Genomic DNA, 16,183 nt, shown 5'->3' with positions numbered 1-16,183 from the left:
ATGGAGGGAAATATTTGGATAGAAATTTTTGTGAAAGTTCTCCCCAAGTTCTAATAGATCTAGGTGCTAGTGAATTTAACCACATATTAGCCTTATCTCTAAGTGAAAAAGGAAAAAGTTTAAGTCTAACAGCATCGTTCGAAAGCATCCTGTCATATTTAAAAGTAGCACACAGTTCTAAAAACTAGCGAGGTGTAAGTTCGGACCTTCATTTGGTGTACCTCCGAATTGATTGTTTTGTACCATTTGGATAATAGTAGGTTTAAGCTCAAATGAATTAGCAGCTACATCAGGATTTTGGATAGATAAGTGAATTTCATCTGTTGTAGGATTCGCATAATCTCGTAGAGGTCTAGGTTAATGTTCATTTTCTATTCCTTGATTGTTCACATTATTTTCCATTGTGTCAGGATTTCTAGGTTCTTTTCTTAGTTTTCTAATTCTTCTAACAACGCGTTCTAATTTTGAATCATAGAGTATAAGATTTTCAGATCCAAATTTACGCATACAATTCAAATCAATACACAGAAAAATAGTTAACTAGATATGAAAATAAGTTGCAATTCAAGTAAAAGTTTTCTAATAGTCCTAATTTGTTCGTTACTCTAATTATGATTTTTTTTTTACTTTTTTTTTACTTCGTCGAAACGGCGCCAAAAACTTGACTGCGACTTTATATATGCTTAAAAATACAAGGATTTTATATTGTTGCTGGAAGATTTAAGTCCCTGGCAACAGTGCCAAAAACTTGACAACGGTTACAGATTTGATAAAAACTTGTATAAAATATTCAATAAATATGGTGTACTTTCAATTTCAATTAAAGTCACACTTATCAACGTAAGTATATGTATCACTTAAGTAATACAGGGCTCTAATAGAGCCCTGGATATCGATCCCACAGGGAGTAATATTAGAGGCTACGAATTAGGATTTAGAAAATCAATACTTAATCACAATAATACAGTTCAAATTGCTTATTTGTCACTAATAGGCAATTGAAATAAATATGTAATTTTATCAAACTCTTAATTAACTAATTCTTCTAATAAATTTTTTAATGTGAAGTTCAATATATAAGAAACTAACAGTGCATTCTAATTCTGAATCGTAGGGTATAAGATTTTCAGGTCCAAATTTACGCATACAATTTAAAATCAATACTCGGTAATATAATTAACTAAATATAAAAATAAGTTGTAATTCAAGTAAAAATTTTCTAATAATCCTAATTTGTCCGTTACTCTAATCGTGATTTGACTCCCTCACTCAATCACTCCCCGGCAACGGTGCCAAAAACTTTGACAGTGACTTTTTATATGCTTAAAATATAAGATAAATATGGACGTAATAAATATTCAAAAATTGTAAAGTCACACTTATCAACACAAGTAATAATTGTAAATCCTCACTTTAATTGTAAAACTCAACATATTTTAACAAATCAATTGGCCAGATTGAAAGTAAATTAAGATCGAAGTGAAAAGATCATCACCACTTCTTTAACATTTTCAAGGCTCAACCAATTCAAATCACCATTTCACAAAATCTCCAGACAAGGAGAAAGACAGAGAAAACTACTCAGAACTCATGGAGAAGATACAACAAAACTTAGAACTTATATATAAAAATAAAGTCATACAACTTTAATAAGTAAATACCACTTATCTCTAATTCCTTTACAAATAAACTCCTTGAAGTTCCTCTGAATCTCTTCTTTTATTTACAACACACAGAATTCTTCTTCGAAGTGGCAAGGAGAAATAAATTTCTCACTTTCCCTCCACTCTTATAATCTCTCTAAGAATTCCTCACAATATTAACCTTAAATTAAACTCTCTAGACTCTACAAATAACAAAAACTCAGCGGACACCACCATGGGGCTCCTTCTTTTTCGACCTAAATGTTTCTCTTAATGTTGTAGAAGAGTTTTCCAAGAGATGCTTAAGTGTCCCTTCAAAAATCGTCCACATTCAATGCACCTGTTAAGAGAACCGCCGCTCTCACCGTCAATGGCCTCGATGGCACCGTCGGCGGTCTTCTAGAATATTTGATTCTGGACTACCCGCCGTCGGCGCCCTAGTTCAAATCTTCATATTTTGGTCCTTTTTGCTCCAAATTTGCTCCTTTTTGCATCTTTTTTCTCCAATGACCATAATTCAACATATCTACGACAAAACATCAAAATTACTCTTCTTCAAAGTGCAATATCATCAATATTAGTATAAAATATGTATGAAAATCTCAGCATATTTTTCTTTGGTCAACACCTTTTAGATCCTTTGCATCCGTAGGATGGGATAGATAAGGTAAACCCATCAAAGTCATATTACACATATACTCACCCACACTTAGATACTAGGTTGATGCATTTTTCGATAGATGGCATGCTTGGCTGGGATTTAGGGTGCTTAGTAGTATTTTTCAACACCTTTGGCCATTGTTATGTGATGTATTGTTTTGTGCTAGCTATGTGTCACCTTCTTGCTTTTTTGGTGTGCTTGCATGATCTTTTGTGTGTGATATTATGTTAGGGAGATCTTCTGCAGGTGTTGTGTTTATTTATATATACTCATACAGGGCTATTATGGGGGAGCATGCAATGATTTCTAATCTTTTACTTGCAGTTGCTCTTGAGCTCCCCCAATTTTATGGCATGGCTTGTTATTTTCTTTTTAAAGATGTATGGCGTGCCCACTAACATTTATTTTATGCAGGTCGAGTCTTTATTTTCTTTTTCAAATGTATTTGATAAAGTCCTAAGAGAGTTTGTATCGGAAATAAGTTACAAGCATGGGTTTTGAGGCAGATGATGCATCAAACCATGTGATGAGGATCAGGAGCAGCAACTCGTGTCCCATACCTTAAGTCCAAATTTTACATTATTGTATAGATTTAGGATCGGGCATGTATATGTGGAGTCCGATTGTTTTTACTTCTTTCACTGGATTATGTTGCCGGTCTAGCGGTATTTGGCCTGTTTATATATTCTTTTGGGGTGTTTTCTTTCTTTTTCTCTTCTCATGTTGTTTGCATGTTGGAGCATTTTATATTATTTTTTTCTGTGTATCTGGACCTCATGAAAATGCAACTTAGGCTCACTGAGGACCCTAAAATTTTAATTCTTTCTATCTAGAAAACCTGATAATAAAAGAATGAGATAATCAAAATTTTAGGATTAAAAGATTCCAAATTTCTCAAAATCAGACTTCACTTTTTTTGCATGGCCTTTGGGCCAGTTTTAAAATGGTTTTGCATGCATGACTATAACCTATTCATATTTAATAGGGCCTCCACACTTAGGAATGTTGTAGATAACTGCATCATATTTGCATGTCCCGAGGAATAGCCCCCGAGCTTCTCCAATCCGACTGACCCAGCATAAATTCACCTAGGTGGTTGTCCAACACGTTTAGGGTGTTAGGGGGTTCCCCGATCCAGATGGGGTATAAGTCTTCTTGTTGGAGTTTATATCTTTGTAGCTGAACCTCCGCTTTTTCTTCCTTCTTGAGGCATCCTCGCCACTTTGGTTGGTATAAGTCCTACCTCTTGGAGTTACAGTTGATATTCATAGGAAAGAGTTTCATTCCTTTCACCTTAGGGCTATCAAAATTCCCGTGGATGACGCAATTCATGAATTGCTGATCAGAGATCTCAGGTTGTGTTGGGTTGACTACTTTCACAACCAGGTAAACTTAGGGTCCTAGTGGCTTGGGATGACGGGCCAATGGTACCCGATCTGACTACCTCTACCTCTTAGGACTACTCTCCCATACCTCTTTGACTACCTATGTTGAGCCTTGTCTCTTCCTTTGCCTTCGTTGGCATCATCTCGATGCCTGATGACCGATGAGTTGCCGCTCATTTGGGATATGATGATTTGTCCTCTACTCTTACGGTTCGGATGTGCTTTGATGTATTGGGGTCTCCTGTTGGGTTGATACAATTATTTCGTAGGTTCTGTATGCTAATGAGCTCGTTATTCATATGGGGACCATGAGAGACTCACTTTTTGCCCCATGTCTTATCGAGAGCTTTGAAGCATCGGGACATTTTCCCGTGAGATAACCTCGATTGATGACCCTATGCTAGTTTGCATTTTTCAGGTAAGAAAAACTCTCTTTGGATCAAGAGGTTTCTTGGAAAACCCCCAAGATTTGATTAACTAAATGGGATACGTCCCTTTAAGAGCACTAATGGCCCCAGAATAGGCATCTACACCTGAATCTCTGGTTATGGGTAGCCTACATGGGTATTCTTTCATGAATATGGGTTTAGGGTGCTTTTGTTTGATCTTGTTTGGATGAACACAATTAACATATCCTTGCAAGGTTTACGACACGTAGGCTCTCCATGTTTTGTCTTTTCTCTTACTTGTCGCTTTGTCGTATGTCCCTTCTTATTCGGTTCTTCTCATCTTCAAATCACTGAACTTATTCAAGAGGAAGAATTAGTTTAATAAGGAAAGTATACGACGATCGATAGGCTAGTGACTCCTTCTAAAATAGAAGAGAAAAAAAGGAACGAAAATAGAGTGGCGACTCCACTAGAGATGAGGCTTTCTCTTCATCATGGGAGTTTTTCTCTAGTAGATTCTAGTGTATCTGCAAGAATAATAACTCCGATGGAGAAGAATCTACCTCGTTTTATGTGGAGTTTTCTATTTTGGTGTATGTGCCTTTTCTGTGGAGCCACCGGAAGTAATGTGTTCTCTCCTTCTGATAGGTTTTTGCTTGCCTTTTTGATGACCTAGCTTCTTTCTCGTTGAAGTGCCATTGTTGTGTCTAGTTAGACCTTGGATTTCATATCGTTGTTTTAGGTCCTATGGTTAGCAACTTGGAGCACTCCCATCCCTTTTTCTACCCTCGATAGGTCAGTCACTATATTTTTACATGCATCAATGTCGTTGTACTTTATTTTGATTATTTTTCCTTGACCTTTCTATTTTTTTAATCGTTATCTCTTTCTGCCTGACAGACATGATGAGCTAAAAGATGGTTACGATTTCTACTGTCGAAGAAAACACCATTTCATTTTCCTCGAGTGTTTTTAGTGCTCCCAAAGGCACTATGACCATCGGTTCTTTCTACCACCCTATTCCGATTACCATAGGTAATCATACGCCTGCTGAAGCGTCCGCTCTATACCCTCCCTCTTCAAAGGGGAGTTGAGCATGTCAACACCCTTTAGTCTTCTCTAAGCTATCGGGATGTTCCACCATTTTTTCATGGTTTTCCCTGCCTTCAGCAGGTGAGTTTACACGCGACACTACTGCCGCTATTGTTGTCCATGTTGCGGGTCTGGCGCCTGTCACCCTGAATCCCTCTGAGGCTGCTCCCGTTCTGAAGTTGGTCAGGAGGGCCAGGAGGACCATAAATAGTTTGTTGTAGATCCAACATCAGGTCACTCCTACTATTCTGGTTCTAGCCCAGGTAGAGGCATTGATTCCCCTGAGTGAAAATCTGTTTCCTGTTCTTTTTGGTTGCGTGGACTACGTTCCTGCTAGAATTTCTAGGAGGCATTCCTTGCCACGTGACACGAGTTCTGTACAATCTATTGTCTACTTTGACCGTGCTACTATGAATTTTCTGACAAAGGAATCACCGGAGCAGACACCTCCATGATAAGAGAGGGTCCAGTCACAAGGGAGAAGCTAGTGGCTCAGGTTTTAGAGACGTTCGAATGAGTCATGGAGCAACTATCTACTGCTTCTGGCCCACAACATCCTCATAGCAGAAGACCGAGGTCCTCCTGTCGATCTGATACAAGTTCGGCGTACTTGCGCACCATAGTACAAATCATCGAGTCCATTTAAGAGTCTCGAGAGGCTTCGAATATGGAGTTTGATGGGGTTATCCCAGAGCTTGTTTCTGTTCCTTTTACTACCACTTCTATAGCGGTGATGGTCGTCGCTCTTACTGTACCTCCTTCCATTAATGATAATAAAAATAAGAATTTTTTTCTTACTGTTCTCCTGCTTTGATTCAATATCCTGCTTCTACTATTTTTGGTAGCGAGGTGAGATCCATGGTGCACCCCCATCGATACTCCTCGCATTTGTATTTGAGAAAGGGTTATTCCCACCGAAGAGAAGGTGGGTCCAAAAGAACTCCACCGTTGAACCTCTTGCATTTTCACCTCCTATTATGGGGGGTAATGTCTCAATTTCGGGACAAGTCTCTCTTTCAGTTGATCGTAGCTTAGAGATACCTTGGGATAACCTTAAGGTTTGGCCCGAGTTTGATCCTAAGGAAAACTTATCTAGTGGATTCTCCGATGTTCCTGACAACCTCCTTGAAGAGAATGATCTCATTAGAGAGGAGCTTCATGATTTTGAGATGGCAAAGCATCATGTTTTTGTAGTGACCACTTGATTCTCTACCGACGATCCATCACAGGACCTCAAGGAGGCTGACTGTCATGAGCCCATAGAGGTTCAGAATGCCCCTGTGATTGATCAAGGGGGCCCACTCTAGAAGAAACTATTGCTTTTCTACAGGCCTATATAGCAATCCTCACTGCACAGATTGTTGCGTTACAGGCCGACCGGGTTGGGTCCGATGTAGCATCACCTCTGACACATGTAGAGACACGTTTAGTGACGCCCGTCATGCTGCCTGAATCGGTAAGACCTCTTCATGTTATCACTTCTGATATTGTTCAAAATGAGCAAGCACAGTCCGAATTACATCTATTATCTTTAATAGATGCAAAAGTAAAGGCTGCCCTAGCATCTCATTAGGGAGAGGCCATAGTGCGTCAAGGTAGGCCTTACCTCAAGGCGTACGAATACATACCATATCCTCCAAGTTTCATTCCTTTGCATTTCAGTCCTTTTAAGGGAATTGGGAATCCTCGCTAACACATCGCTCAGTTCTAGGCATTGTGTTGCAACGTCGGAAATAATGATGCCTTACTCCTTCACCTTTTCATTACTAGTTTAGGAGGGTTTGTTTTTGAATGGTAGATTAATTTGCCAAACGGTACCTTAAGAAAGTTCTCCGAGATAGAGGATGCATTTGTAAAACGCTTTACTGGGGTACATCACCAAGTCACTTTGAGCAACCTAATCTTATCTCAACAGGAAGCTAACGATCCCTTAATATACTTCATTATTCGATGGCGTAACTTGAGCATGAAATGCGAGCCACTCCTTCAAGAGCAGCACGTGTCACACCTTTTATGGGTAAAATCAAGGGTCTGATCTCTATTTTGCTTAAGATCACCCCCATCAAAACCGTTGAAGTCTTGATAGAAAAAGAGTGTCCAGCTTGCAGAACAGTGCAGAATCTCTAATGTTAAAATTGGATGATAGAGCTAAAGGCAAAAATCCCTTTTCAGCCTTCCTTTTAAGGAGGAGGGAAGAGATTTTAGCCTTAACAAAATTTGATGGTAAGCTAAAAAGGCCCGTTTTGTCTGCCAAGCAAGCTTAGCCCTCTTCTCAAAAGTGGAAGGGTCAGACCTCAAATCAGAAGAAATCTCGGTCATATTCTTTCAAAAGAGATTGTCTCAAAAGGAACTTCAAGAATCTCCTCAAATAGGGGATGCAGCTTCCCACCCCAAGGAAACCAGAAGAAGCGGACAAGGTTCAGGAGCTTGATTACTATCTTTATCATAGGCACTTGGGTCATGTGCTTGAGGATTGCTATGCTTTTAAAAATTGGCTCAAAGCCCACTATCAGGCTGGAGAGATAGAAATCCCAGAGTCGTACTTGGAGAAGCCTTCTGCACGAGGATCAACCAAAGTCGTTACGGTCATTCCAGTTACTTCTGCCACTACTTATACTATAGTCTTTATTGTTAATGTACTCCATTTTCCTTTTGCTGATGATATGTGCTCAGACCAGAAGCTTGTTCCCTCTGAAGCATTTTGTACTACTGATGAAGCAATGAAGAAAGAGGTTTCTGAGTACTTTTCTGTGTTTGTTGTTAGTTCTCACAGTTCTGACGTAGATGTTTTTAGTGAGGAGGAGGAGCAATATCCATTTTTTCCATCCTTCAATGGCACTTACTGCATCTGTGACAACCTAAGTGATTCGTCAAAAGATGTTGGCGAGATGTCTCTCCCTCGAGCCTCTTCCCTAGAGCCCGCCCCCATGACTTATCCCATTGGGAGTGGCCTCACTGAGACCCTGACAAGGATATTAAAAAAATTCTCTTGTGAAGTGTCAAACTTTACCCACCAAGAGTGGTTAACCCCTCACTCAGACGAGATAAGGAGATCGTCACCTAGGAGGTAGATGACCCCCATGAAGCTCCTACCCAAAACAAAGAGGCTAAAAACCCAACTAGCAAGGTAGATTATAACGTGCTAGCGCACCTGAAAAGGTTGACAACTTCATTAAGCATCTACGATGCCCTCCTTCTGTCCTACAAATTGAGGGACACTTTAGTGAGAGCTCTCTTGGAGCCTAAAGTCATTCATGCTTATTAAACTAAAGAGAGGACGAAGGAGGCAGATTTTTTATAAGAGATAGGCACCGTCACCTTTTTCAAGGAAGATTTATTATTAGGAACTGCAAACCATAATCACCCTTTGTATATAACGGTGATAGTATACGGTACAGTTCTAAATCGTCTATTAGTTGACCTCAATACTTCCATCAACATCATTCACGTACGCACTCTTGAGTTGCTCTCACTGGGCACGCGACGGTTATGCTCCGATAAAATCATTTTGAATGACTTCAACAAAAAGGAGCAGAAGACCCTGCGGTCCATAACTCCTCCTCTCCAATTTGGTGACTTCAAAATCGAACCCAAGTTTCATGTCATTGACGGGAATAAGTCCTTTAGAGCCTTTCTCGAACGACCCTGAATTTATGAACATGGGATAGTACCTTCGACCCTCCATCAGTGCATCAAATACATGCACAGAGGAGAAGAGTTTTCCATTTCGGGTGATGTCCAACCCTTCTCCATAAAAGAAGTCAGTGTATATGACGATGTTGAATATTATGTTCCTAATACCAGAGTAACATAACCTTCTTTTAGTTCTGTGGGACAATTGTGTGACCCTCCTCCTTCTAGCCCTCGCCTAATCAAAGGTAAGGAGACGACAAAGCAGGAGGAAAGGTCACGCACCTCGCTTATGACGAGGTCCTCTAGAAGCCTCCCCACTCTGCCGACCTCTCGAGTCACAATATGTGTTAATTCAGACACAACTTCTGAGGCAGAACAAGCCTTCTAGATGGACAAGCCTGGATATTCACAAGGTGCCACTCTAGACAGCTCCAATGAAGAGATTCTTTGGTCTCCATCAGTGACGATGGTCCCTTGCCTAAAAAAGTTAACATTGTCGAAAAAAGTGCTAACTATCAACCCAATGCCGCAAGGCTACTTCAGAGATCTGACAATCATATGTGCTGCCACAGTTGAAGATCTTAAGACCTTTTATGTACCTACTAGACCCAGAACTAAGGAGAAGGGCATTTTATTTTACAAAGTTGATTCCTATGTAACCAACTCTGATGTAACGCCTTTATGTGATGATAATGAAAAATTATAGGATATACCTCTTTTGTATTATTGTTCACCTCTCATTTATAATTTTTCAGATGATGGGTTACTTCCTGAAAGATGGCTTGTTCGTCAAGCCAAATTATGTAAGGCTACGTGGTAGGATAAACTCCCAGCAGATAGATCTGGATTAAGATATGTCAAGAGGCAGAGTGACACTAAGAGCCCCAAAGCCTAATGCAAGATGATCTCCTCATCTTACGATAGCAAAGGTTAAACCTCTAATGATGAGGAGGTTGAAATTAAAGAGGCCCCTCCTGAGCTGGAGGATGACGTCTCTATGACCGTGGACAAGTTGGTCGAGGTCAACTTAGGCACGACCGGCAACCCTCGTCCCACTTATATTAGTAAGCTTCTGTCTGCCTCTATGGCCACCAAAATCATGGAGATTCTCAAGGAGTTTCGGGACTGCCTTTCTCGGAGCTATTCTGAGATGCCCGGTTTAGCCCAAGAGGTTGTAGTCCATAATCTCTCTATTGATCTGAGTGTCACTCCAGTGAAACAAACACCTAAGAAGATGCGACCCGAGTTTTAGTTAAAGGTTGTTGAAAAAACCAAAAAGCTTATTCAAGCCGGCTTCATTAGGGAAGTTACTTACCCTACTTGGCTCACAAACATCATACCAATTTGAAAGAAGAATGGACAGATACGAGTTTGCATTGACTTTCAGGATTTGAATAAGGCTTACCCAAAGGACGACTACCCCTGCCAATCCCAGAGTTGATGGTAGATGTCGCTTCGAGACATGCAGTGTTCTCCTTCATGGATGGTTTATACGGATACAACCAGATCTGGATGGCCTCACAAAAAGAAAAACATACGATTTTTTGTATGCCCATTGGTATCTTTTGTTATAAAGTCATGCCCTTCAGCCTCAAAATTGTTGGGGCAACCATTAGCGTGCCATGACTCACATCTTCAAAAACTTGCTACATCACGAGGTTGAATGTTATATAGATGATGTAGTGGTTAAGAGTTTATCCTAAGAAGGTCATCTTACAAATCTGAGGACCATCGTTGAATGCTTTAGGAAATTTGATTTAAAGAAGAGCTCGCTAAAATGCATCTTTGGTGTCTCTTCCGGGAAGTTTTTGGGCTTCATAGTCTGACACAAGGGTATAGAGATTGACCCTAGTAAAATCAAATCCTTCATAGAGATGGAACCTCTTAGAAGCTTGATGCAACTACAATCCCTAAAAGGAAAGCTCACGTTCATAAGGAGGTTTACTTTAAATCTCTCAGGGCGTTCCCATCCTTTCTCTGCCTTACTCAAGAAAGATGCTTGTTTCCACTAGGATAAAGCATGTCGGATGCTTTTGATGATATCAAGCGTAACTTGCTTATTCCGCCGATGTTGGCCGCTGCTGTCCTAGGGAAGCCCCTCGTACTCTATATCGTCACTCTGGACGAGTCAATGGGAGCTTTGTTGGCCCAAGTTAACGAAGCTGGAAAAGAGGGTTTCCTATACTACCTTAGTCGGCACCTCATCCCGACAAAAATGAAGTACCCATCAATCGAAAAACACTGTCTGGCTTTAATATTCTCGATGCAAAACTTGAGACATTATATGCTCTCGCATTATATTGATCTGATCTCAAGGGTAAATCCTTTGCAGTACCTGATGACTCGCCACACTCTAGCTGGGTGATTGGTGAGATTGCATATGCTCTTATTGCAGTTTGATATATCTTATATCTTTTAGCGAGCCGTCAAAGGACATGCTCTGGTTGATTTTCTAGTAGCACATCTTGTCTCGGCCGACTTGCCGCTAAATAATGACTTTTCGGACAAGCATTTTCTATCTGTTGATTCCCCTGAGTGGGAACTCTATTTTGATTGAGTATCTTCCTTAAAAGAAGACCCATCAGGGTCCCTCCTGAGGGAAAAGGTCGGCATCGAGCTCATTTTTATTTCTCCTGAGTGGGGCATCCTTCGCTATTCTTATAGCTTGACAGAACCACGCACGAATAATGAGGTGAATTACAAAGCCTTAATCCTTGGATTGGAATTAGCGATCCAAATGAACATAAGGAGGATCAAAGTTTACGAGGATTCATAATTATAATTTGCCAAGTGTTAGGAACCTACAAAGTCCTCAAGCCGAACCTCTTGATCTATCACAAGAGAGCTATGACCTCTTGATCTATCACAAGAGAGCACATCCCTGATGTCACCTCAGTTAGAATTTTTCATTCCCTGAACAACAAGGTTGATGCTCTAGCTAAGCTTGCTAAAGAACTATCGAGTCCTACTGATGATCCCGTGACAGTTGTGATCCAAAATAGGAGGGTCTTGTCACTAATTTTTCTTGAACCACCAGAGGTGATCCCTCTAAGAAGTGAAAGTGTAGTCCTATCTGCTTCTGACGTGTCAATCAATGATTGCCGCCAGGCCATCACATTGTACCTAACGAAGGGCATACTACTGGATGACTGCTTTCTCACTACTCAAATACAAAAGAGAGCATTGTCATTTACCCTCCTAAATGGTATCCTTTATCGACACTCATTTGACCAAATGTGGCTACGATGTGTTGGGAAGGATGAGATTTAGAAAATCCTAGTTGAATTCCATGATGGTTTGTGTGGGTCCCATCAGTTGGTCCCCAAAATGAAAGCCGAGATTAAAAGGCTTGGGTATTACTGGCCTTCGATGACCTTTGACTGCATAGATTATGCCAAGCGGTGCCATCGCTACCAAGTTTTCAGCCAGGTACCTCACAAGTCCCCAAATGCACTGCACCTGATAGTAGCATCCTAGCCCTTTGAGGCTTGGAGAACTGATATTATAGGGCTTATCGACCATTCATCCTCTAAAGGACATTGCTTTTTATTAACAGCCACCGACTACTTTTCCAAGTGGGCGGAAGCTGTTCCTTTAAGGGAGGTCAGGGCTGAAAATGTGCTACATTTTCTAAAGAATAATTTCATGTATCGTTTTGGCATGCCACACCGAATCATTTTTGATAACAACTTGGCTTTCAAAAAAACCAAGATAAATTGATTCACACATCAACATCAGATCAAATGGAGATATTCCACGATATACTACTTGAGAGCTAACTGTTTATTTGAAGCATTCAATAATACCCTTGTGAATCTCATAAGGAAAACCATTCATGCTAATAAAAAGGAGTGGCATGAGATACTCTATGAGCCATTTTGGGCATATCGTACGACATATCATACTCCCACCAGCTCTACCCCTTACACTTTGACATTTGGGTCTGAAGTTGTCCTTCCTTTGGAAGTTAAATTGCCTTTTTTGTGGGATGCTTTAAGCAACAACATCACCAGTGATGACAACTTTCGACGCAGGTTGGAAGAGCTTTATAGTCTCGAAGGGAAAGCTCAACAAAACCTCGAGTTGTACCGCTCCTACATGGCTAGAGATCATGACAGATTAGTGAGATCAAGAACCTTTATGGTTGGAGATTTGGTGTTGGTTCTATGCAGCCCAATTGTGACTCATCATCAAAGACATGGCAAGTTTGAACCCACTTGGGAGGGACCTCTCGTGATCAACAAATTCTATGAAGGGGAGCCTACTTACTGATCAATGCAGATAGATCTCATTTGATGCCCTCTATCAACGAGCGATACTTGAAGAAATATTTCACCTAGTTATTTTATTTGTACTCATTGTATTTTGATGGGAAGCTATCTTTAAACACGTATACGTTGTAATTCACATTTATGGAGTATTAAAGAATTTGTGTTTTGTTATATCTTCATTAGATGAACTACTTGTGATGATGCCCTTGCATCTGCCAATATATTATTTTTACTTCACAACAATTTATGGTAGGAGAAATCTTGTATTTCTCTTAATTTGATTGTCGGCTCGCATTTCAGGCAAAGTGGAAGTCCTACGGGCGGCTTATACCTGGTTGGACCACTAATATTTATGGGAGAAGCCTTACCTTTCTCTTACCTTGTCCTTCGTCGATCCGCTCTATGCAGGGTCCGAAGGCTACTACTCCCGCTCCTCGCAAGTATGGTTGATACACGTCCTGTTCATCCTTATGAATGTGGAATAGGTGTTTTTTCCACTCACTTTGAGTGGATGCATTTAAAACCTTTTTATGGAGGTAGTTTAGTTTAAAGGCTAGACATTCACATGGGAGAGATCATCAATCCGACCCCACCTTTTTCTTCCCTGCAGTATGGGCTGCTTTGGTCACCGCATCAGGGAAGAGGCATGTAACATTGGTTGTAACACTTAGCTTTGCTAATCTATGCCTAGGAGGAGTGTATTGCACACCCACATTAAAATCCCAAATCGGGTAACCACGATCACTTTTTTTTTACAAGAACGCATTCTGTGTGAGTTGGGTTACCTCATATATCCAGCATCTGACACCTCTCAAATCATTTGATGTTCTAGTCAGTTCTTTCATGAGGGAGTCTTGTCTCATGACGATCCTTTGGCTCCATAGCCATGTGTTTTGATGTTGCTTGAGTCATACGACATGCTAGTCAGCTCTATTATGAGAACATCTCGTTTCTAGACGTGTTAGGCTTTATTGCCACCCATCATGATGTTGCGTATTGTGGGGACCACTTGGCTTGGCCTCACCAATCCGTCTTAAATTACTAGACTGCTTTGTCCATCTAGCATGTTATGTCTCTTAAACTATATGTCATCCTAATCGATTATTTTATAAGGGTGTTTCATCTTATGACAATCCTTTGGCTTCATAGCCAAATACTTTGATGCACCTCGAGCCCTATGACTTCAGAGTCTGCTCTGCTATAAGGACTTTTTGTCTTTTGACATTTTCAGCTCTATAGCCACCTGCTTTGATGCTTCTCAGACCACACGCATTCTAGTCAGTCCTTTTATGAGAACATCTAGTCATTTGACAATTTAACTTTGTTTCTTGGCTTCTTAGCTAGCCTTCACTACCCCTCGGGTGATGATGTAAAGCTCTTGTTGTTCATCATAGATGTAGTACGAGTTTTGAGGTACGCACCTCGATCAGTTTGCAGGAGGGATCAGAGTTTCATGGCTTTCCTTCCTAACTGATTAATGCAAACTAGTACTCAGAGGAGAACCAAAGTCCGTTGGCATTCTCCTTTCAATCTAGTCAACCTATTACCACTTAGCGAGTGATGTAAGACCCCATGACATTCCTCATTAAAGTTACAATTGACTTCCTAGCCAATCCCCCTTCCTCTCATGAGTGACATAATGTCCACACGACAGTATTCATTGATGGAGCGCAGGTTTTGAGGTACGCACCTCGATCAGTTCACAGGATGGATCAGGGCCCCTTGGCTCCCCTTTCTAACTGATCAACACGGACTAGTCCTCAGATGTGAACTTTACGGCATTCCTTCTCGATCTGGCATTCCTTCTTGATGTAGTCAACATGTTACCGCTTAATGAGCGATATAAGTCCCCATGGCATTTCTCATTAAAGTGACAGGAGGCTTCATAGCCAATCTGTCTTCTACACATGAGCAACGTGTAGCCCGACAGTCCTCATTAATGAAATGCAGGCATTCGAGGTTCTAACCCCTTAGTGTTGTGTGGATATGCCCTTGAGGCCCCTGAACCACCAGGTCTGAGTCATGCCTCTATGGCCCCTGAACTCATTTGTAGGTCATGCCTTTACAACCCATAGACCTACCGGGACCGGGCATGGTCATGCCTCTATGGCCTCTGAACCACTTTTTTGGGTCATGCCTCTATGGCCTTTGAACCTGTTGTCAGGGTGGATATAAGTCCCTTGTGCATTCCTCCCCATTTCTCTAGAAGTAGATATGGCTCTCGTAGCTTTTCCTTCCTAGGGTATTTTGCTATTTTTGGTCGCTTAGAATGATTGATCACTTCACTAACCTAGGCTTGAAAAAAAATTGAGCATCTTCCAACAAGTGTACTGTACCTTAATTATGTAGCACACTTGGCATCACTTTTTAATGTCACGAATGTAGGGTGCCACCTGCATGACTCGGGATAGCTTATGGTCTGTCAGTAGCCATCCAGTAGTTTAGACACCCAGCCGAGACCTTTCGATGTGTGTTGAGGGGCACATTGCGAGGGTCATTTTGATAGACTTTGGCTTTCACTTAGGTGAAGCCTGGTTGGAATTTGGCACGTCGGACGACTCCTTTTGGGGCAAAAAATATTATTCATCGCGCCGCGTGCGAAATTGACTCGAATTGGCCCGATCTTTAATGAGCCCATTCAGATGAACCCAAACGACGAAACAGATTGCATGATCACGTCTGAAATGTCTGTTTTACTTAAAGAGGAAGTTCAACTTGCGATGACTTTGCGGGGAAATCTAAAATGTTCGAATTATTATTTTTTAGCCCGATCACTGAAAAGGTGATCCGAGCGGCCTCAAATGACCCCAATTGACAAAATGGACGACCCGAGCGTGTCTGAAATGTCGATTCGTTCTAAGTAGGACACTCATTACGCCACAATTTTGTGGACGAATTAAAAATATGAAAATTATTTTTTTTGGTCCAATAGTAAAAAAAAGTGGTACGGAGACCCCGAATGGCAAAGAGGACTGCGCAGATGCATCCAGAACATTGGCTTTAGTCAGAAAGAATGTCCACTCCGCCGTGAGGATGTATACGAGTGAAAAATATGTGAATGATAATTATAATAATATAAACATTATTATTATAATATAATATATATATA

This window comes from Phalaenopsis equestris, unplaced genomic scaffold (assembly GCF_001263595.1).
Source record: "Phalaenopsis equestris unplaced genomic scaffold, ASM126359v1 Scaffold218652, whole genome shotgun sequence".
Lineage (NCBI taxonomy): Eukaryota > Viridiplantae > Streptophyta > Magnoliopsida > Asparagales > Orchidaceae > Phalaenopsis > Phalaenopsis equestris.
The sequence above is the reverse complement of the archived record's forward strand: the minus strand, read 5'-3'. Positions refer to the sequence as shown.